The following is a 14,611-nucleotide window of genomic DNA, read 5'->3' as shown; positions in this document are numbered from 1 at the left end:
AAAGATCTGCACAAACATTATTTGTTAATACACGATATCCTTCCTAAAGATAAGTTCTTACTTAGATGAGGTGGTTGGACACAATCACTGACTCAATAGACATGAATCTGGGTAAACTTCAAGAGATTCTGAGGGACAGCGAGGCCTGGAGTGCTGCAATTCCTGGGTTCACAAAGAATCAGACACAACTTACTGACTGAAGAACAAAAATGTACTGGATTCTGCCACCTGGGTTTTTTTTTTTTTCTTTTAAATCTTCAGTAAGCCTTGGGAAAGAATAAAGCTTCTTGTTACAAGTGTCACCTTTTAAATTAAATTACCTGAAATAACCAACTTTGCTTAAATGAAACCAAAATATTCTTATTGGACTAAAAATCTACATCACTTATACCCAGCGGGTGCACAATATTATATAATTAATGGTATCCAGCTCTGCCAGTGATTCTCACACTTAATTAAAATGGCATGAATCTTTTAAGAGAAACTCCGTGACTGCCAGCGGTGAGAAAAATTATTTTCATTAAGCTACGTAAATATGTATGAGCCTAAATACCCTCTGTAGCTTTTAGAAGAGCTCTAAAATCAAAATAAACAAACTAAATACTAACAAAATAAAACAACCAATAAAATTTAAATTTCCAGCATAAATTTAATCTGATTACAGATGCCAGTTAAAAGCAAACTATAGTTTATCAAAATGTGAGGTGGCAAATGATGGTCTCAAGATTTAAAATATTTCTCCTATATATAAAGGTGTATCAGAAAAACAATGAAATTGTTGCAGGAAGGGGGACCCCTTCCGGGGCCCGAAACTGGGCTCTTGTCTAACTCCCAGAAATGAATTGTCCGAGGAGACACATGCTGACAAAGCAAGAGATTTTATTGGAAAGGGCGCCCGGGTGGAGAGCAGGAGGGTGAGGGAACACGGGAGAACTGCTCTGCCGCGTGGCTCCCAGTCTGGGGTTTCATGGTGATGGGACGAGTTTCTGGGTGGTCTTTGGCCAATCATTCTAATTCGGAGTCTTTCCTGGGGGCGCACGCATCGCTCAGCCAAGACGGATGCTAGCGAGAGGGATTCTGGGAAGTGGACAGACACGCGGTGCCTGCTTTCGACCTTTCCCGAACTCTTCCGGTCTGTGGTGGCTTATTAGTTCCGTATTCCTTACCAGGATCTCCTGTCATAAAACAGCTCATGCAAATAGTTACTATGGTGCCTGGCCAGGGTGGGCGGTTTCAATCAGCGTGCTTCCCCTAACAACTCCCCCCGAGAGACTTCATACTCAAGATGCTTCTTGGGAATTGGGGCGGAGGTCTCTTTCTTCTGTAACCTCTTCCTGCTGTGCCTGGGCGTAGGCTTGCCTAGCAGAGCAGAAGTCTCTCTCTCCCTGATCTAAGCTGGGGTGTTCCACATCTGAAACCAGCTTTCACCCTTGTAATAACAGCAATTTAGTTTGAAACTGTTGGCGCCTCTCAGAGATGAAATAGAAAGGGGCCAAACAGGAGACCTAACAGGATGGTCATCACTGGTCCCCAGAAACAGGAGGCAACATTGGGGTGAGGGCTGCGGGGTGTGTGACTTTTTTTTTTTTTTTTGATTGGCTGGCGGTGGAGCGGTGCTCCAGGAATCTCGTGTTTGGTCTGAAGTCACCACCCTCCACCCGGGCGGGGGCCCCAGTTCTGTAGAAGAACTCAAAGACGTTGTTATGCATATTTCTTCGAGTAGGAACGGGGACCGGTCTCAAGGTTGTACCACTGTTTGATTGTTTCGCCTCTGTTTCTGCATCCTCTCCCCTCCCTGATTAGCAATTGCTTGAATCCACCCTTCGGAACTCAGGGAAGGTCAAGGAAGCTGAATGAAGCCCATATCCTACAGATAAGAAACGGAGAACACACAGCACATCTGTGCTCCAGAGTCGCCACCCCACAGAGTCCTGCTCAGTTTTAATTTAGGGAACAGGACCACTATGACTGTGATAAGTTCCTGTCAAAATGGGGCATAGGACTGCCTCAGCTTGGAGAGGAGACACTGAATTGGAAGTATTCCTGAGTCCCAAGTCCTAGGTCTGAGCCTTGTATGATTAAAATCTCAACCCCTTGCCCTGCCATTTTGTTGTAACAGACCCAGTTAGTAGTAGCTGGAGGAGGGGTAACTGGAACTTTAATAGACAAAATAAATCTCTTTCTTTTTAGAAGAATAGGCCTAAAACCCAGTCTGGACCTGGCACTTCGGGGAGACTTTTAGCCAGGTGGCCAGTTGCCTAGTTTTATAAAAAGTAAGGCAGAAGTTACTAGCTTCCAGCAGACATTGTTTTGAGAATGGTGACATCTAAGCTTGACATGATTCAGAAAAGTCAAGTGTTTAGCAATACGAGGTCTAATCTGAAATCACAACCATACTAACACCTCGTTATATCCCAGGATGTCTGAACCATAGCTGAGTACTCTATTTTGACTTTTAATTGTAAAATTTTCCTTAATAGCCAAAGCAGATGTCACCATTAATGACGTCAGTGTTTCTCTAGGTATGAGAAGATGCAAGAATCGGGACTCATAAAATCTCCTGAAAAGATCTAACTATCTGAAGGCCTGTTCTGCCAGTTTTTCTCAGAGCACCGAGTGCCTCATTCCTGATTTTCACCCTGAACTCCTTTCAGGGCCATTGAAAGTCAGCAGTTGCAGTGGCCATGATTTAATCTCTGTAGATGTAGATGGCAAGTGTCAATCTTCAGTTGGCAGAGCCCCTTTTTGCTCATAAACTTGACCATGATTTTGAGGGGGGCATTTCATGACCATTTTATCCCATGGTGCTGAGAATGTCCATTCTCAGGTTTGGCTAAGATTTTGCTGACAGGCCACTCAATGTGCTGTGACTGGACTAGGCCATAAAGCAGTATCCAAAATTCTCTGGACCACCTGTCTTACTAGCCTCTTGGTCCAGGAAAACATTCCCTCTTGTTGCTTCTTCCCATATCTAGAGTTACATTGTTATCATCATCGATCTCATGTGGAACTATATATTATCCTATCAGGGGCCTCAGTCACACATTTGGCAGTGTAAGAAACAGCAATTTTGTGAAACAGGTGAAATACAAAGAAACATAGCCAGCAGTATTAGTAAAGTCACAAGTAAGACTTAAGAGCTTTCATTAGATGTAGCCCAGCATATCCCAGGTCGTCTTAGTCCACTCTGTATGAATTTTTATGTTTCAGGGAAATTATACATTGGCACCACTGTCTAAAAGGCACATAGCCCAGTTTTCTAGTGTTATTAGACTGATAATCCTTAGTATGATTTAATTGTTTCCAACACAGAGGAGACTTTAAACCTAAATTACCATAGCTTGGTGTTATCTATATAAATCCTTCCCATAATTGTGGGAGATTTCTTTCTCCTTTGCTGAAACTTTTTTGTTTTTTGTTGCTTTGATTGAGCTTGAGTAATAGAAAAAGGCTCAAATTTATGGCCAGAGTCGGAGCAGGCATTATTAATTGGCCTGGTGAGGGGATCCCATCTAGTGATATCACAGTGACCTGAATACAACTATAGTTTTTTCCCCCCCCTCAGGGCCAACCAGTTAGAGCCTTGTAGTAGAGAGATTTACTAAAGTAACCCAGAGCTAGACACAGGTAATTGGCCACAAACCCAACAATTGGATTGATTTCTAAAATTAGCATAGGATCAGGCCTATGATAGAAAAGCATTTGATTTATATACAAAGGTCTAAGAAGTCAAGAAAACACTATAAATGATCATACGAATCAGGTCCAGCATTTTGGGCAAGCTGTCTACCTCTGATGTTGTTGTCTTCTCATCCTGGTGTAGTGTAGTTTCTCCTATTTGAGCATCATTTTAAGGTGAGATCAGGTCGGCTGTCTTCTCTATAGACCAATCCAATGTAGGGGCCTTTGGAAGTGGGAATTAATCTAAGAGTTAATTTCCCTTCAGTTTCATTGTGCATGAGCTAGTAAAGAGTACCTGATAAAAGTCCTTCCATCCACGTTGGAGACAGTCCCTTAAATTATGTCTTTTTCCAGTCCTGGTTGCAGATTATGAGGCATCTGATCTTCATCCAAAGATAGATTACTGAGATAAGCTTCAGAAACTTAAGATGTTCTTTACGAATTCAATTAAATTTTACATTAATATTACATAACAGCAAAGAACTATCCAAGAAATGAGTCTTACTACATGCAGACCTCCATTAACAAACTGGGATTTAACATTTTTTGAAATATCTTTTTCTCCCTAAGGTTACCCTCATTTTTATCAAATACAACCAAATTAGGGCTAGTTTCTTTGCAAAATAAGTCTGTTCTCACTAATTTTGGTCTAATGATTTATATAACCATAATTGTTTACAGACTTTTTATTTTGCTGAAACATTTATAGAATCTCAGACTGAATTTTAATGTAAAACAGGGCTGGGAAACTCACACCAAAGGCTTATCATAGATTTTGCCTAACAAATCTAGGTGAACTCTTCCCTTTTCAAGGTCTCAAAAATTCCTTGAGATTTTTGTACCTGTTAGTGAGATAACCTTCCTAGCTCATTTGATAAACTTACTGGAAACCTAAGAGTTTCAAATTTCTGGAGGAGTCAGATAGAGAGAAAATATAATTGTTTTGTTTATAACGTATAATTTTACCAAATTATTTTCATAATTAGTTTGAGAGGAAAGTTTTCCCTACTCCCGGAAAACACAAGATTCAAACCTGTAATTTTTCAGATAGAAACCATAAAAATTATAAGCATATTCGCTGGTTCATTCAGTCCTTTGTTAACTTTTGTGAAGTCATTAGGTTTCTCATTAGAACACCAAGACATATCAAAATGTTAAGAACTCCATATAATTTCTAGGATATTATTAGTAATTTTACCATACATTATAACATGAGCAGATTTATTACTTACTTGATAATCTTTTTCATGTAATTTAACCAACCAAATTTATATCTCTCTTTGGGGTGTTTCAGGGGCCCTCTGAAGCACCCCAAAGTTAGCTAGAGGTCAAAGGAACTTGAAAAGAATTCGATTTAGGAAGTTTTATCGAAAAGATCAAGATCAATTAAAAGCGTTTAGAACATTTGGTCAGATTTAGTCAACGTTGATGGGTGTATCATTTAGCTTGTTGATGTCACAATGGGCGTAAAGACCAAGGCTCAAGGTCGAGTAAAGCTCAGCTCCACCATCTGGGACCTAATTGACTCTGGCCAGTTTTCTTATGATGTGTCATTCCTAACAAAATCCATTTATCTAACTAATTGTAATCCAATTTTAGAAAATCCTGACCATGCATAACTCTTTTTAGTATTTTTTCATACCTTTTATTTTTTTCACTGAAAGCAAACTTCCTGCTTTCCTTTAGCAACCAAGAGCTAACTTTTATATTAGCATTTTATAGATTGGTGAGCATAAATACCAGTGATAATTTCTAAAACCCTTGCTTTCTTAAAACATTTTAGGATGGCATCAAACATTATTCATTTATAGTCCCAAATCTCTTTAGTTTTTCTGTAAAAGGAAATCAGTGTTTAGTAATAAATGTTTCAAATTCTTATTTTATTTGGAAATGACCTAATTATTCAATAGACTTCCAATACTTAGTTTAGCACAACCCTTAGAAATTCAAGTTATGCCAATCTGGAGAGACTACTATAGACAGATATTCCTAAAGAATACAAACTCATATCTCATTTACATTTTTTAGAAGTTTCTTCACTCGAGGTAATTTCCTTGTTGACAAACTTATAACAGATATAAAATTTAACTTATATTAAACCTAGGTACAATGAAAATATTCTACTTGATGTTATTTACTCTAAGACATGTCTATATTAGATAGGTCAACAAACAAACATTAATATCAGGTATTTAATACTGAATATCTCCCAGTTCACCTGAACCTGGAATTTGTTTAATTTAGAATTATTTGATTTGTAAGCGCTTACCTTTTTTAAGCCAATTAAATAGAGCTCATTTACAAATTAAACTAAAAAATATTACCCAGAGACAAAGACATACCAAGACATATTTAGACAGACACAGTGCAAGATCTAGCTTCATTTTCTAAGTTTGGTCATGAATTAGATATTACAATATAAAATTTACTAGTTTATAACAAAGTTGAAATAAATAAAAATTTTAAAGGCTTTTCCCCGTTTTCCCCTCAGTCTCAGGAGTTAGAGATGGCCTAGATAAGTGTTCTTGAGAGCCCTGGTCTCAAGGCACAGGGAAAGAAAATCAAGTTCTAACAAAATGGCGGCAGGTCTAAACCAAATGGTGGCCAGACAAAGCAAAATGGCCATCAAAAATCACAACACAGAACACAGAGTTAAAACACACACATATAAACCTGGCAGTCCTCATCAGACACTCCCTTAAATACAAGAATGCAGTCTCTCAGAAAACCTTCTATAAAGACACAGTAGTTCAGATGTCTTCAAAGATTTCAAAAGGAAGAAAGGAAGCCAGGTTGAAAGAAGGAGGAGGAGGCGGGAAAGGGGGCAAAAGGCGTGGCCTTACAGACGTCTCCTGCCGCCTGCAGACACCCAGGCGTTACGGGACTTTTCCCTGGGCTTCCAGAGAAGGGAGGACTGGAACTCGGCCCTACCAGAAACCAGACCAGAATTCGAGTTCTCTGCCAAGAGGAGGTGATCAGTCTCCAATCCACAGCTCAGGTTGAGGCCCTTCGACCAGATTCCTGCATCCAGGACCGGGGAACTAGAAAAACGGGAAGGTTATGAAGGGCTAAGGAGAGGAAAGAGAGAGGGAAGGGGAGAGGGTCAATAAAGTCTCTTGTTCCTTACCGGTCGGGGCACCCCGGCCAGTTGTCCGCGTCAGGAGGAGACCAGGGACAAAAGGGTCCCAGTTGTGGCCGCTGGGTCTGGTCCACTGGCAGGCAAGCTGGCCCCTGAGTACCCCGAGCGAGTGGTCAGGATGTCAGTCTCAGCAAAGAAGAGTCCCGCCGGAGTCGCCATTTGTTGTAGGAAGGAGGACCCTTTCCAGGGCCCAAAACTGGGCTCTTGTCTAACTCTCGGAAATGAATTGTCCGAGGAGACACATGTGCTGACAAAGCAAGAGATTTTATTGGGAAGGGCACCCCGGTGGAGAGCAGGAGGTAAGGGAACCCAGGAGAACTACTCTGCCGCGTGGCTCGAAGTCTGGGGTTTTATGATGATGGGATGGGTCTCTGGGTGGTCTTTGGCCAATCATTCTAATTCAGAGTCTTTCCTGGTGGCACACGCATCGCTCAGCCAAGATGGATGCTAGTGAGAGGGATTCTGGGAAGTGGACGGACAGGCAGGGTCTCCTCTCGACCTTTCCCGAACTCTTCCGGCTGGTGGTGGCTTATTAGTTCCTATTCCTTATCAGGATCTCCTGTCATAAAACAACTCATGCAAATGGTTACTGTGGTGCCTGGCCAGGGTGGGCGGTTTCAATCAGTGTGCTTCCCCTAACAAAATTATGATATTTCTTTAAACATGCAGATTCACAGGTCAGTGCAAACGGCTGAAACAAAGCCAGAAGCAGCCCCCATGGTTTATAGAGTCAGGTCCGTTTACAAACGCATGGATGCACACAGGCCCTGAAGGGCCCCTTCAACAATCACCATGAGCAGGTTTATCATTTTGCTTTGTTTTACATCTAGTTACAAATACTAGAGCTTTAGTAATAGATATGTTTTCATGGGTATCTATTTTGTCGTTATAGATACCTCGGGCGGAACTAAAACTCGGAAAAGCAGAGTCAATGAATACAAACTGATATACACAAAATAGAAAAGCAACAGGATTTACTGTATAGCACACCTATAGTCAGTATCTTGTATCTTCTAGTAATAACCTATAATGGAAAATAATCTGGAAAAAAATACACAGAACGGAATCACTTTGCTGTACATCTGAAACTAACACGATACTGTAGAATCAACTAAACTCCAAGAAACAAAACCAAAAACCCCTCAAAAACAAAACCTTACAATGTTTAGGATGACAAGTGGCAGCCTCAACAGTAGGTGTTCATAAGCAGCAGGAAGAGGAACTTTTCTCCATTGTTATAAAGCTAGTCTTTCCCTCTTCTTAACAGGTCTTTTTATCATCACAAACAATGCCTCCACAGTGTGGAACATTAAGTAACAGAAAAGTGTAGAATAAAAGCCAAAGTCCCTCTTTGCTGCAAACCTGAGCCCTCACCCCCGGGCCCCCAGACATTAGCCATCCAGCACCTTCCTGACATTTACAACCCGTCTCAGTTTTACAGGGGATCACTGACCTGTCAACTGCTTCTCACCTAACTCACCTAACATTTCACAAGCTGCTTTCTGACAGGCACAGACCCTTTAATCCATGATATGGGTGCACCACAATGCATTTAATCACTTCACTACTTTTGCACATTTAAGTTTATCCAGATATTACATTGCTGCAATGCACAATTATAAATATGTCTTCAAGAAATGCTGACATATTCCTGTAATGGAGCCATATGCTCCCAACCCTTGCTTAAAGTTTGACAGATACTGTGAAACTGCCCTCCAGAAAAATGAGTTCAAGATACTCTTTCCAGAAAGTGAAAGTTGCTCAGTTGTTTCTGACTCTTTGCAACCCCATGGACTACACATTCCATGGAATTCTCCAGGCCAGAATACTGGAGTGGGTAGCCATTCCCATCTCCCGAGGATCTTCCCAGCACAGGGACTGAACCCAGGTCTCCCGCATTGCAGGCGGATTCTTACCAGCTGAGCCCCCAGGGAGGCCCAAGAATACTGGAGTGGGCAGCCGATCCCTTCTCCAGCGGATCTTCCTTCCTGCATTGCAGGTGGATTCTTTACTAGCTGAGCTACCAGGGAAGCCCACTCTTTCCAGAAATGTAAAGCAAAAATAAAACCTCATCACTGCTTTCATTAAAATGTGTATGCTCATTAATGCTCTTTCTTTGATGATCTGTATTAACTTTCTTACCCCTTTTTAAAACTGAATGACATGCTTACAGATATGGTTAAAAATGAGGACTCATCATTTGTTTTTCTCACCCGAATTTCCCACACCATTCTCAGGAGAGGTAACGTAATTCCTTTGGGGCAGGTATCAAGACTCACTAAGAAGTCACAATGCGTTAAGGTACTTCCTATGTGCCAGCACTGTACTAAGTACAGCCCAAGATGCAGAATTCACACTCCTGAACTTTAGTTGCAGCTTTCTGTCTCTGGAGATCTAGATAAAATGGGATGAACTCTGTTTCCAGTCTGCCTAAGTAAAATCCTCACCAAGCTTTCTGAATATCCCAGGCCGTTCTGTTTTCACGGTCACCTCTGAGCTCCTGCTACTATGAACCACTCTTCTCGCTCCACACATTGTTCCTCTTCTGCGCCATTAACTGACCCAAACAAGCATCTCAGCCTTTCTTAATTCCCAGCAGCAGCAACAAAAAAAAACGCTTTTACGATACATAGATACAGTAGATATAGTTGAAAAATTAAAAATCAAATAAAAAATATTCAGAGATTAATATTTGTAATGCATACAAAGCTTTTAAAAACTGATTTTTTAAAAAACTCAGAAAAATGGACAAGAGATACAATTTGACAATTCATGGAAGAAATGGATATAGTGGATAAAAGATCTCAATTGTGTAACTGTAAGGAAATGCAAATTACAACATTAAAATTGACATTAAAATAGCAACAATGAACAAGATGGATGTTCTCAGCATGCGTAGTGAAGGTTTAAGCGAGCAGCCTCTCTGGAGGACAACCCGGGCCACGTGGAGAGGTAACGTCCACGGCCTCAGTGTGTGTACTGAGTCTTCCAGCTACAGACCTGCCTGCGGGGCAGATAGAGGGGCAGTCTCTTTAACACAGCATCTTCTCAAACAGCAAAAACTGGAACGCACTCACTGAGGGCTTGTTAAATAAATCAGTAATTCATCCAACTAAATACTGTGCAACCGTCAAAGCATCCAGTTGAGCTATGCAAGAAGGCACAGCTTTTTAAACCATTTTTAAGCGTGAAAATCCATGAAATTAGAAGATGCTTGTTCCTTCGAAGGAAAGCTATGACAAACCTAGCCAGTGTATTAAAAAGCAGAGACATCACTTTGCCAACAAACCTCTGTACAGTCAAAGCTATGGCTTTTCCAGTAGTCATACATAGATATGAGAGCTGTACCATAAAGAAGGCTGAACACCGAAGAGTTGATGCTTTTGAACTGTGGTGCTGGAGAAGACTCCTGAGAGTGCCTTGGACAGCAAGAAGATAAACCAGTCAATCCTACAGGAAATCAACCCTGAATATTCATTGGAAGGACTGATGCTGAGGGTCCAATATTTTGGCCACCTGATGCTAAGAGCTGACTCACCAGAAAAGACCTGGATGCTGGGAAAGATTGAGGGCAGGAGAAGGGGGTGGCAGAGGAGAAGATGGCTGGATAGCATTAATGGACACGACTGAGCAAACTCCGGGAGACTTTAAGGATGGAGGAACCTGGGGTGCTGCAGCCCAGGGGGTCACAAAGAGTGGACATGAAGAGTGGCTGAACAACAACAGCAGCTGGGTTCTGGCCCCGGAACAGCTGGGCTGAAACCCTGACCTTAGCACCACCAGCTGCGTGTCCCCGGGCAGGCGACCACAGCTTCTGAGATCCACAGTGCGCATCGGTACACACAGCAACAGAAGCCCTCCCATCTCCAGGGGCTGTGTGCAGGGCCAGACGGGCAGAGGGCACGCAGAGCTCAGAAGCAAGCCTGGGTCACCGCACGTCTCACACCACACACTGGGGACGCAAACGGGCAGCAGCAAACCACCACCGACAGCAGGACTCAGACCGTGCAAGGGACGGAGAAACCGCTGCTCACACACAAACTAAGCGCCAAAACAGACGTACACAGAGATGCATGGACAGAAGATGGTCTAAAAAATGCACACACCCTGCTCAGGGTGGTTACCTCTGGGGAGGAAGGAGGGGAACGCTTGATTTCACTCTTTTTTACACCCGCATCGTTTGAGTTACTTTGAACAGTGAATGCCCTGCTTTGGTATTCTGAGACAAAACCAACAAGCTCCAGGAAAGATGAGAGGGAACAGATAATCTTGAAATCTGCCCTGTACTGTCATTCCTATTGCTTGAGGCTAGCTTTATAGCAGTCGCTCTCAAAGTGTGGCCTGTGGACTCCTGGGGGCACCCAAGAGCCTCTCTGAGGTCTACGAGGTCAATATGTGAACACCGCGTGTGCCACCTTCACTGTGTCGTCAGCTGCGTGAATGACCAACGGCAGCAGTGGCTGGAGCTGGTGTCCAGGACACATCAGCAGTGCTGCTGTTCACCTCGCCCGTGGCAGGAAGAAAGGAAGACAGCTGCTTTTATTCAGGAACATCCTTGACGACCTGTCAAACGAGTTGATTTTCTCAATCCCATGCCTGAGTGTGAGGCTTCTCAGGGTCTCTGTGGTCCTACAATCCCAGTGCCTGAGTGTGAGGCTTCTCAGCATCTCTGAGGTCCTACAATCCCAGTGCCTGAGTGTGAGGCTTCTCAGCGTCTCTGTGGTCCTACAATCCCAGTGCCTAAGTGTGAGGCTTCTCAGCGTCTCTGTGGTCCTACAATCCCAGTGCCTGAGTGTGAGGCTTCTCAGCATCTTTGTGATCCTACAATCCCAATGCCTGAGTGTGAGGCTTCTCAGCGTCTTTGTGGTCCTACAATCCCAATGCCTGAGTGTGAGGCTTCTCAGCGTCTCTGTGGTCCTACAATCCCAGTGCCTGAGTGTGAGGCTTCTCAGCGTCTCTGTGGTCCTACAATCCCAATGCCTGAGTGTGAGGCTTCTTAGAGTCTCTGTGGTCCTACAATTCCAATGCCTGAATGTGAGGCTTCTCAGCGTCTTTGTGATCCTACAATCCCAATGCCTGAGTGTGAGGCTTCTCAGCGTCTTTGTGGTCCTACAATCCCAATGCCTGAATGTGAGGCTTCTCAGCGTCTTTGTGGTCCTACAATCCCAGTGCCTAAGTGTGAGGCTTCTCAGGGTCTCTGTGGTCCTACAATCCCAGTGCCTGAATGTGAGGCTTCTCAGCGTCTTTGTGGTCCTACAGTTCCAATGCCTGAATGTGAGGCTTCTCAGCGTCTTTGTGATCCTACAATCCCAATGCCTGAATGTGAGGCTTCTCAGCGTCTTTGTGGTCCTACAATCCCAATGCCTGAGTGTGAGGCTTCTCAGCGTCTCTGTGGTCCTACAATCCCAATGCCTGAGTGTGAGGCTTCTCAGAGTCTGTGGTCCTACAATTCCAATGCCTGAATGTGAGGCTCTCAGGGTCTCTGTGGTCCGACGTGCGATATGCACCCGGCATGTTTCCTCCGTCCGGAGCATGGCAACGGGCTAGAGGGAAAGTCCAGGCGCGGCTGCGGTGCTGCAGGCTGCACAGGCACTGCTCAGAGAGTGCCACTCAGCTGAAACAGCAACGGCGCTTATTCAGACTTTGACACTAGGCGCAAATTTTCTTAAAAATGAACCAAGTAAGCTACTCTCTACACAAACTGGACAGTGTTTGTTGCCGATGATAAAATCCAGAATCAGAATTCTTGAAAATGTGTTTTGACTACTACTACTTTGACAGCTTCCTACTTTTAAGGCTTTTCTGATGAGATCAGTATTCATTTCCTCGATCTTGTATAATGAAATATATTAGCACTTAGAAGATGTGAATGAATACCAACACATCTAAAGTATACCTTAAAGAAGCCAGCATGTGCACAGTTTGTTGTAGCACTGCTATTAAAGTGGAAATTAGGGACTTCCTTGGAGGTACAGTGGTTAAGTCGTCCCACTTCCATTTCAGGGGGCATACGTTTAATCCCTGGTGGGGGAACTAAGATCTCGTATGCCACGCAGCATGGTCAAAATATAAAATAAGTAAACAAACAAAGTGGAATAACCATAAGCAGATGAAAACGCTATTAAATCATCCCTCCCTTTTCTAATGACATGTAAGTATGAGGCCAAATTTTCATGTATTTCAATAAAATAATTGTTAACAAATTGAATGCAGAAGCAGACCTGGAATCCAGCTGCATCCTATAAGCCCCACACTTAAAACGCTTGCATCGTATAAGACAAAGGTACTCTTCTCTATCTTTGTTTTGAGAAAGCTGTTTTTCACTAAAATATGTTAAGATGTAATAGATTATCACAGTGAAACAGCAAATATTTTCAGTTGTCCTAATTTTCAACACAGTAAATACTGATAGCTATAACCCTCATGGTCTTCAAAAATTACTAAGAATATAAAACCAAGAGGTTTTGGAACCAAAAGGCTTTGAGAACCACTGGCTTAGCACAGGGCAGGCAACCACCACCTGAAATCACAACCCGGCCCTTGCTGGTCGGTAGATACTGGTCCCGGCCGACGGCCCTGCCCTTGCTGGTCTGGAAGCAGTGGTCCTGGCTCACGGTCCCGGCCTCATGCTCCTGGGGCCTGCGGCTGCTTTCCTGCTACAAAGGCATAGCTCAGCTGAGCAGATGAGACAAAGAAAAGACCGGCCCGCAACGTCTGGAAGACTTACTATCTGGCCCTTTAAGGAGAACTGGAAACCTTCTGATTTGGAGCAAGTCTGCGCTCCTGGCCTTTGCTGCTGCAGCACTGCAACCCTGCGCGTTTCGGCCTCCTCTCTCCCCATCACCACCCACCTTCCAGAGGCCGGAGCCTTCCGTAAAGCTGAAGCTGCGCCTCTACTTAGAATCTGAAAGGTCTGTGAGCACATCCCAGGTTCCCAGCAGGGAGCTCTAGGCGCCCCCTCACCCCTCGGGCCCAGCACTCCAGGCCCTGCTTCCCAGAGTGCACACACCTCACCCTCTCCAATTTCCACTCCGAGCCCTCAGCCTGGATGCTCTTCTTCCCCTCCCAACACCCTGACTCCCCGTCACTCCCCGCCCGAGTCTGTGTACTGGGCACACGGGCACCTTCCCTCCGCACACCCTGCCCTCACCATGGGGCAAGGACCATCTGCCGGCCAGTCCCTGTCTAAGCGGAGGTTCCGAGGCGGACACTGGGTCTCTCCATCCCAACACGAGCAGCCCTCAGGACTCTGCTGCGAGCTGTGCAGATGAACGAAGCTGAGTCAGCTCCCCCAACACCCTTCATTTCCCCAGGCCGGCTTCCTGGAGGAAGTTATTCAGTAACAGAGTAAGTTATGGAGGAGGAAATGGCCACCCATTCCAGTATTCTTGCCTGGAGAATCCCATGGACAGAGGAGCCTGGCAGGCTACAGTCCATGGGGTTGTAAGAGTCAGACACGACTTAGTGACTGAATCACCACCAGAGTAAGTTATTCATCTATGCAAGAGGCTCTCTTAAAAAAAAAAAATCAACATTTCTCTATCATCAAAGAGGACACAACAAATGTCCAGGGTGTGGAGAAAAGGGAACCCCATGCACTGTTGGGTAGGAATGTAAACTGGGGCAGCCACTGTGGAAAACAGCATGGAGCTGTCTCAAAGAACTGAAAATGGACTTAACGTATGATCCAGCAATTCCACAACTGGGTATATATTTGAAAAGAACAAAGACATTAATTTGAAAAGATATATGCACCCCAATACTCACAGCAGGGTCATTTACAATAGAAAA

The 14,611-nt window shown here is 43.8% G+C and overlaps 1 long non-coding RNA gene across 1 annotated transcript; it reads right to left on the bottom strand.

Annotated features, from left to right (window-relative positions):
* Window positions 1–2,435: 2,435 nt before the first annotated feature.
* Window positions 2,436–12,254, bottom strand: LOC139036003 (uncharacterized). The gene is made up of 2 exons (XR_011488681.1): window positions 6,809–12,254; window positions 2,436–6,722 (listed from the first exon to the last, which is right to left on the bottom strand). It is a non-coding gene; the product is annotated as an uncharacterized lncRNA (long non-coding RNA).
* Between the last annotated feature and the right edge of the window lie 2,357 nt (window positions 12,255–14,611).

Source organism: Odocoileus virginianus, chromosome 7, assembly GCF_023699985.2.
Source record: "Odocoileus virginianus isolate 20LAN1187 ecotype Illinois chromosome 7, Ovbor_1.2, whole genome shotgun sequence".
Lineage (NCBI taxonomy): Eukaryota > Metazoa > Chordata > Mammalia > Artiodactyla > Cervidae > Odocoileus > Odocoileus virginianus.
Note: the sequence above shows the minus strand (reverse complement) of the source record. Positions and strands in the feature narration are given on the sequence as shown.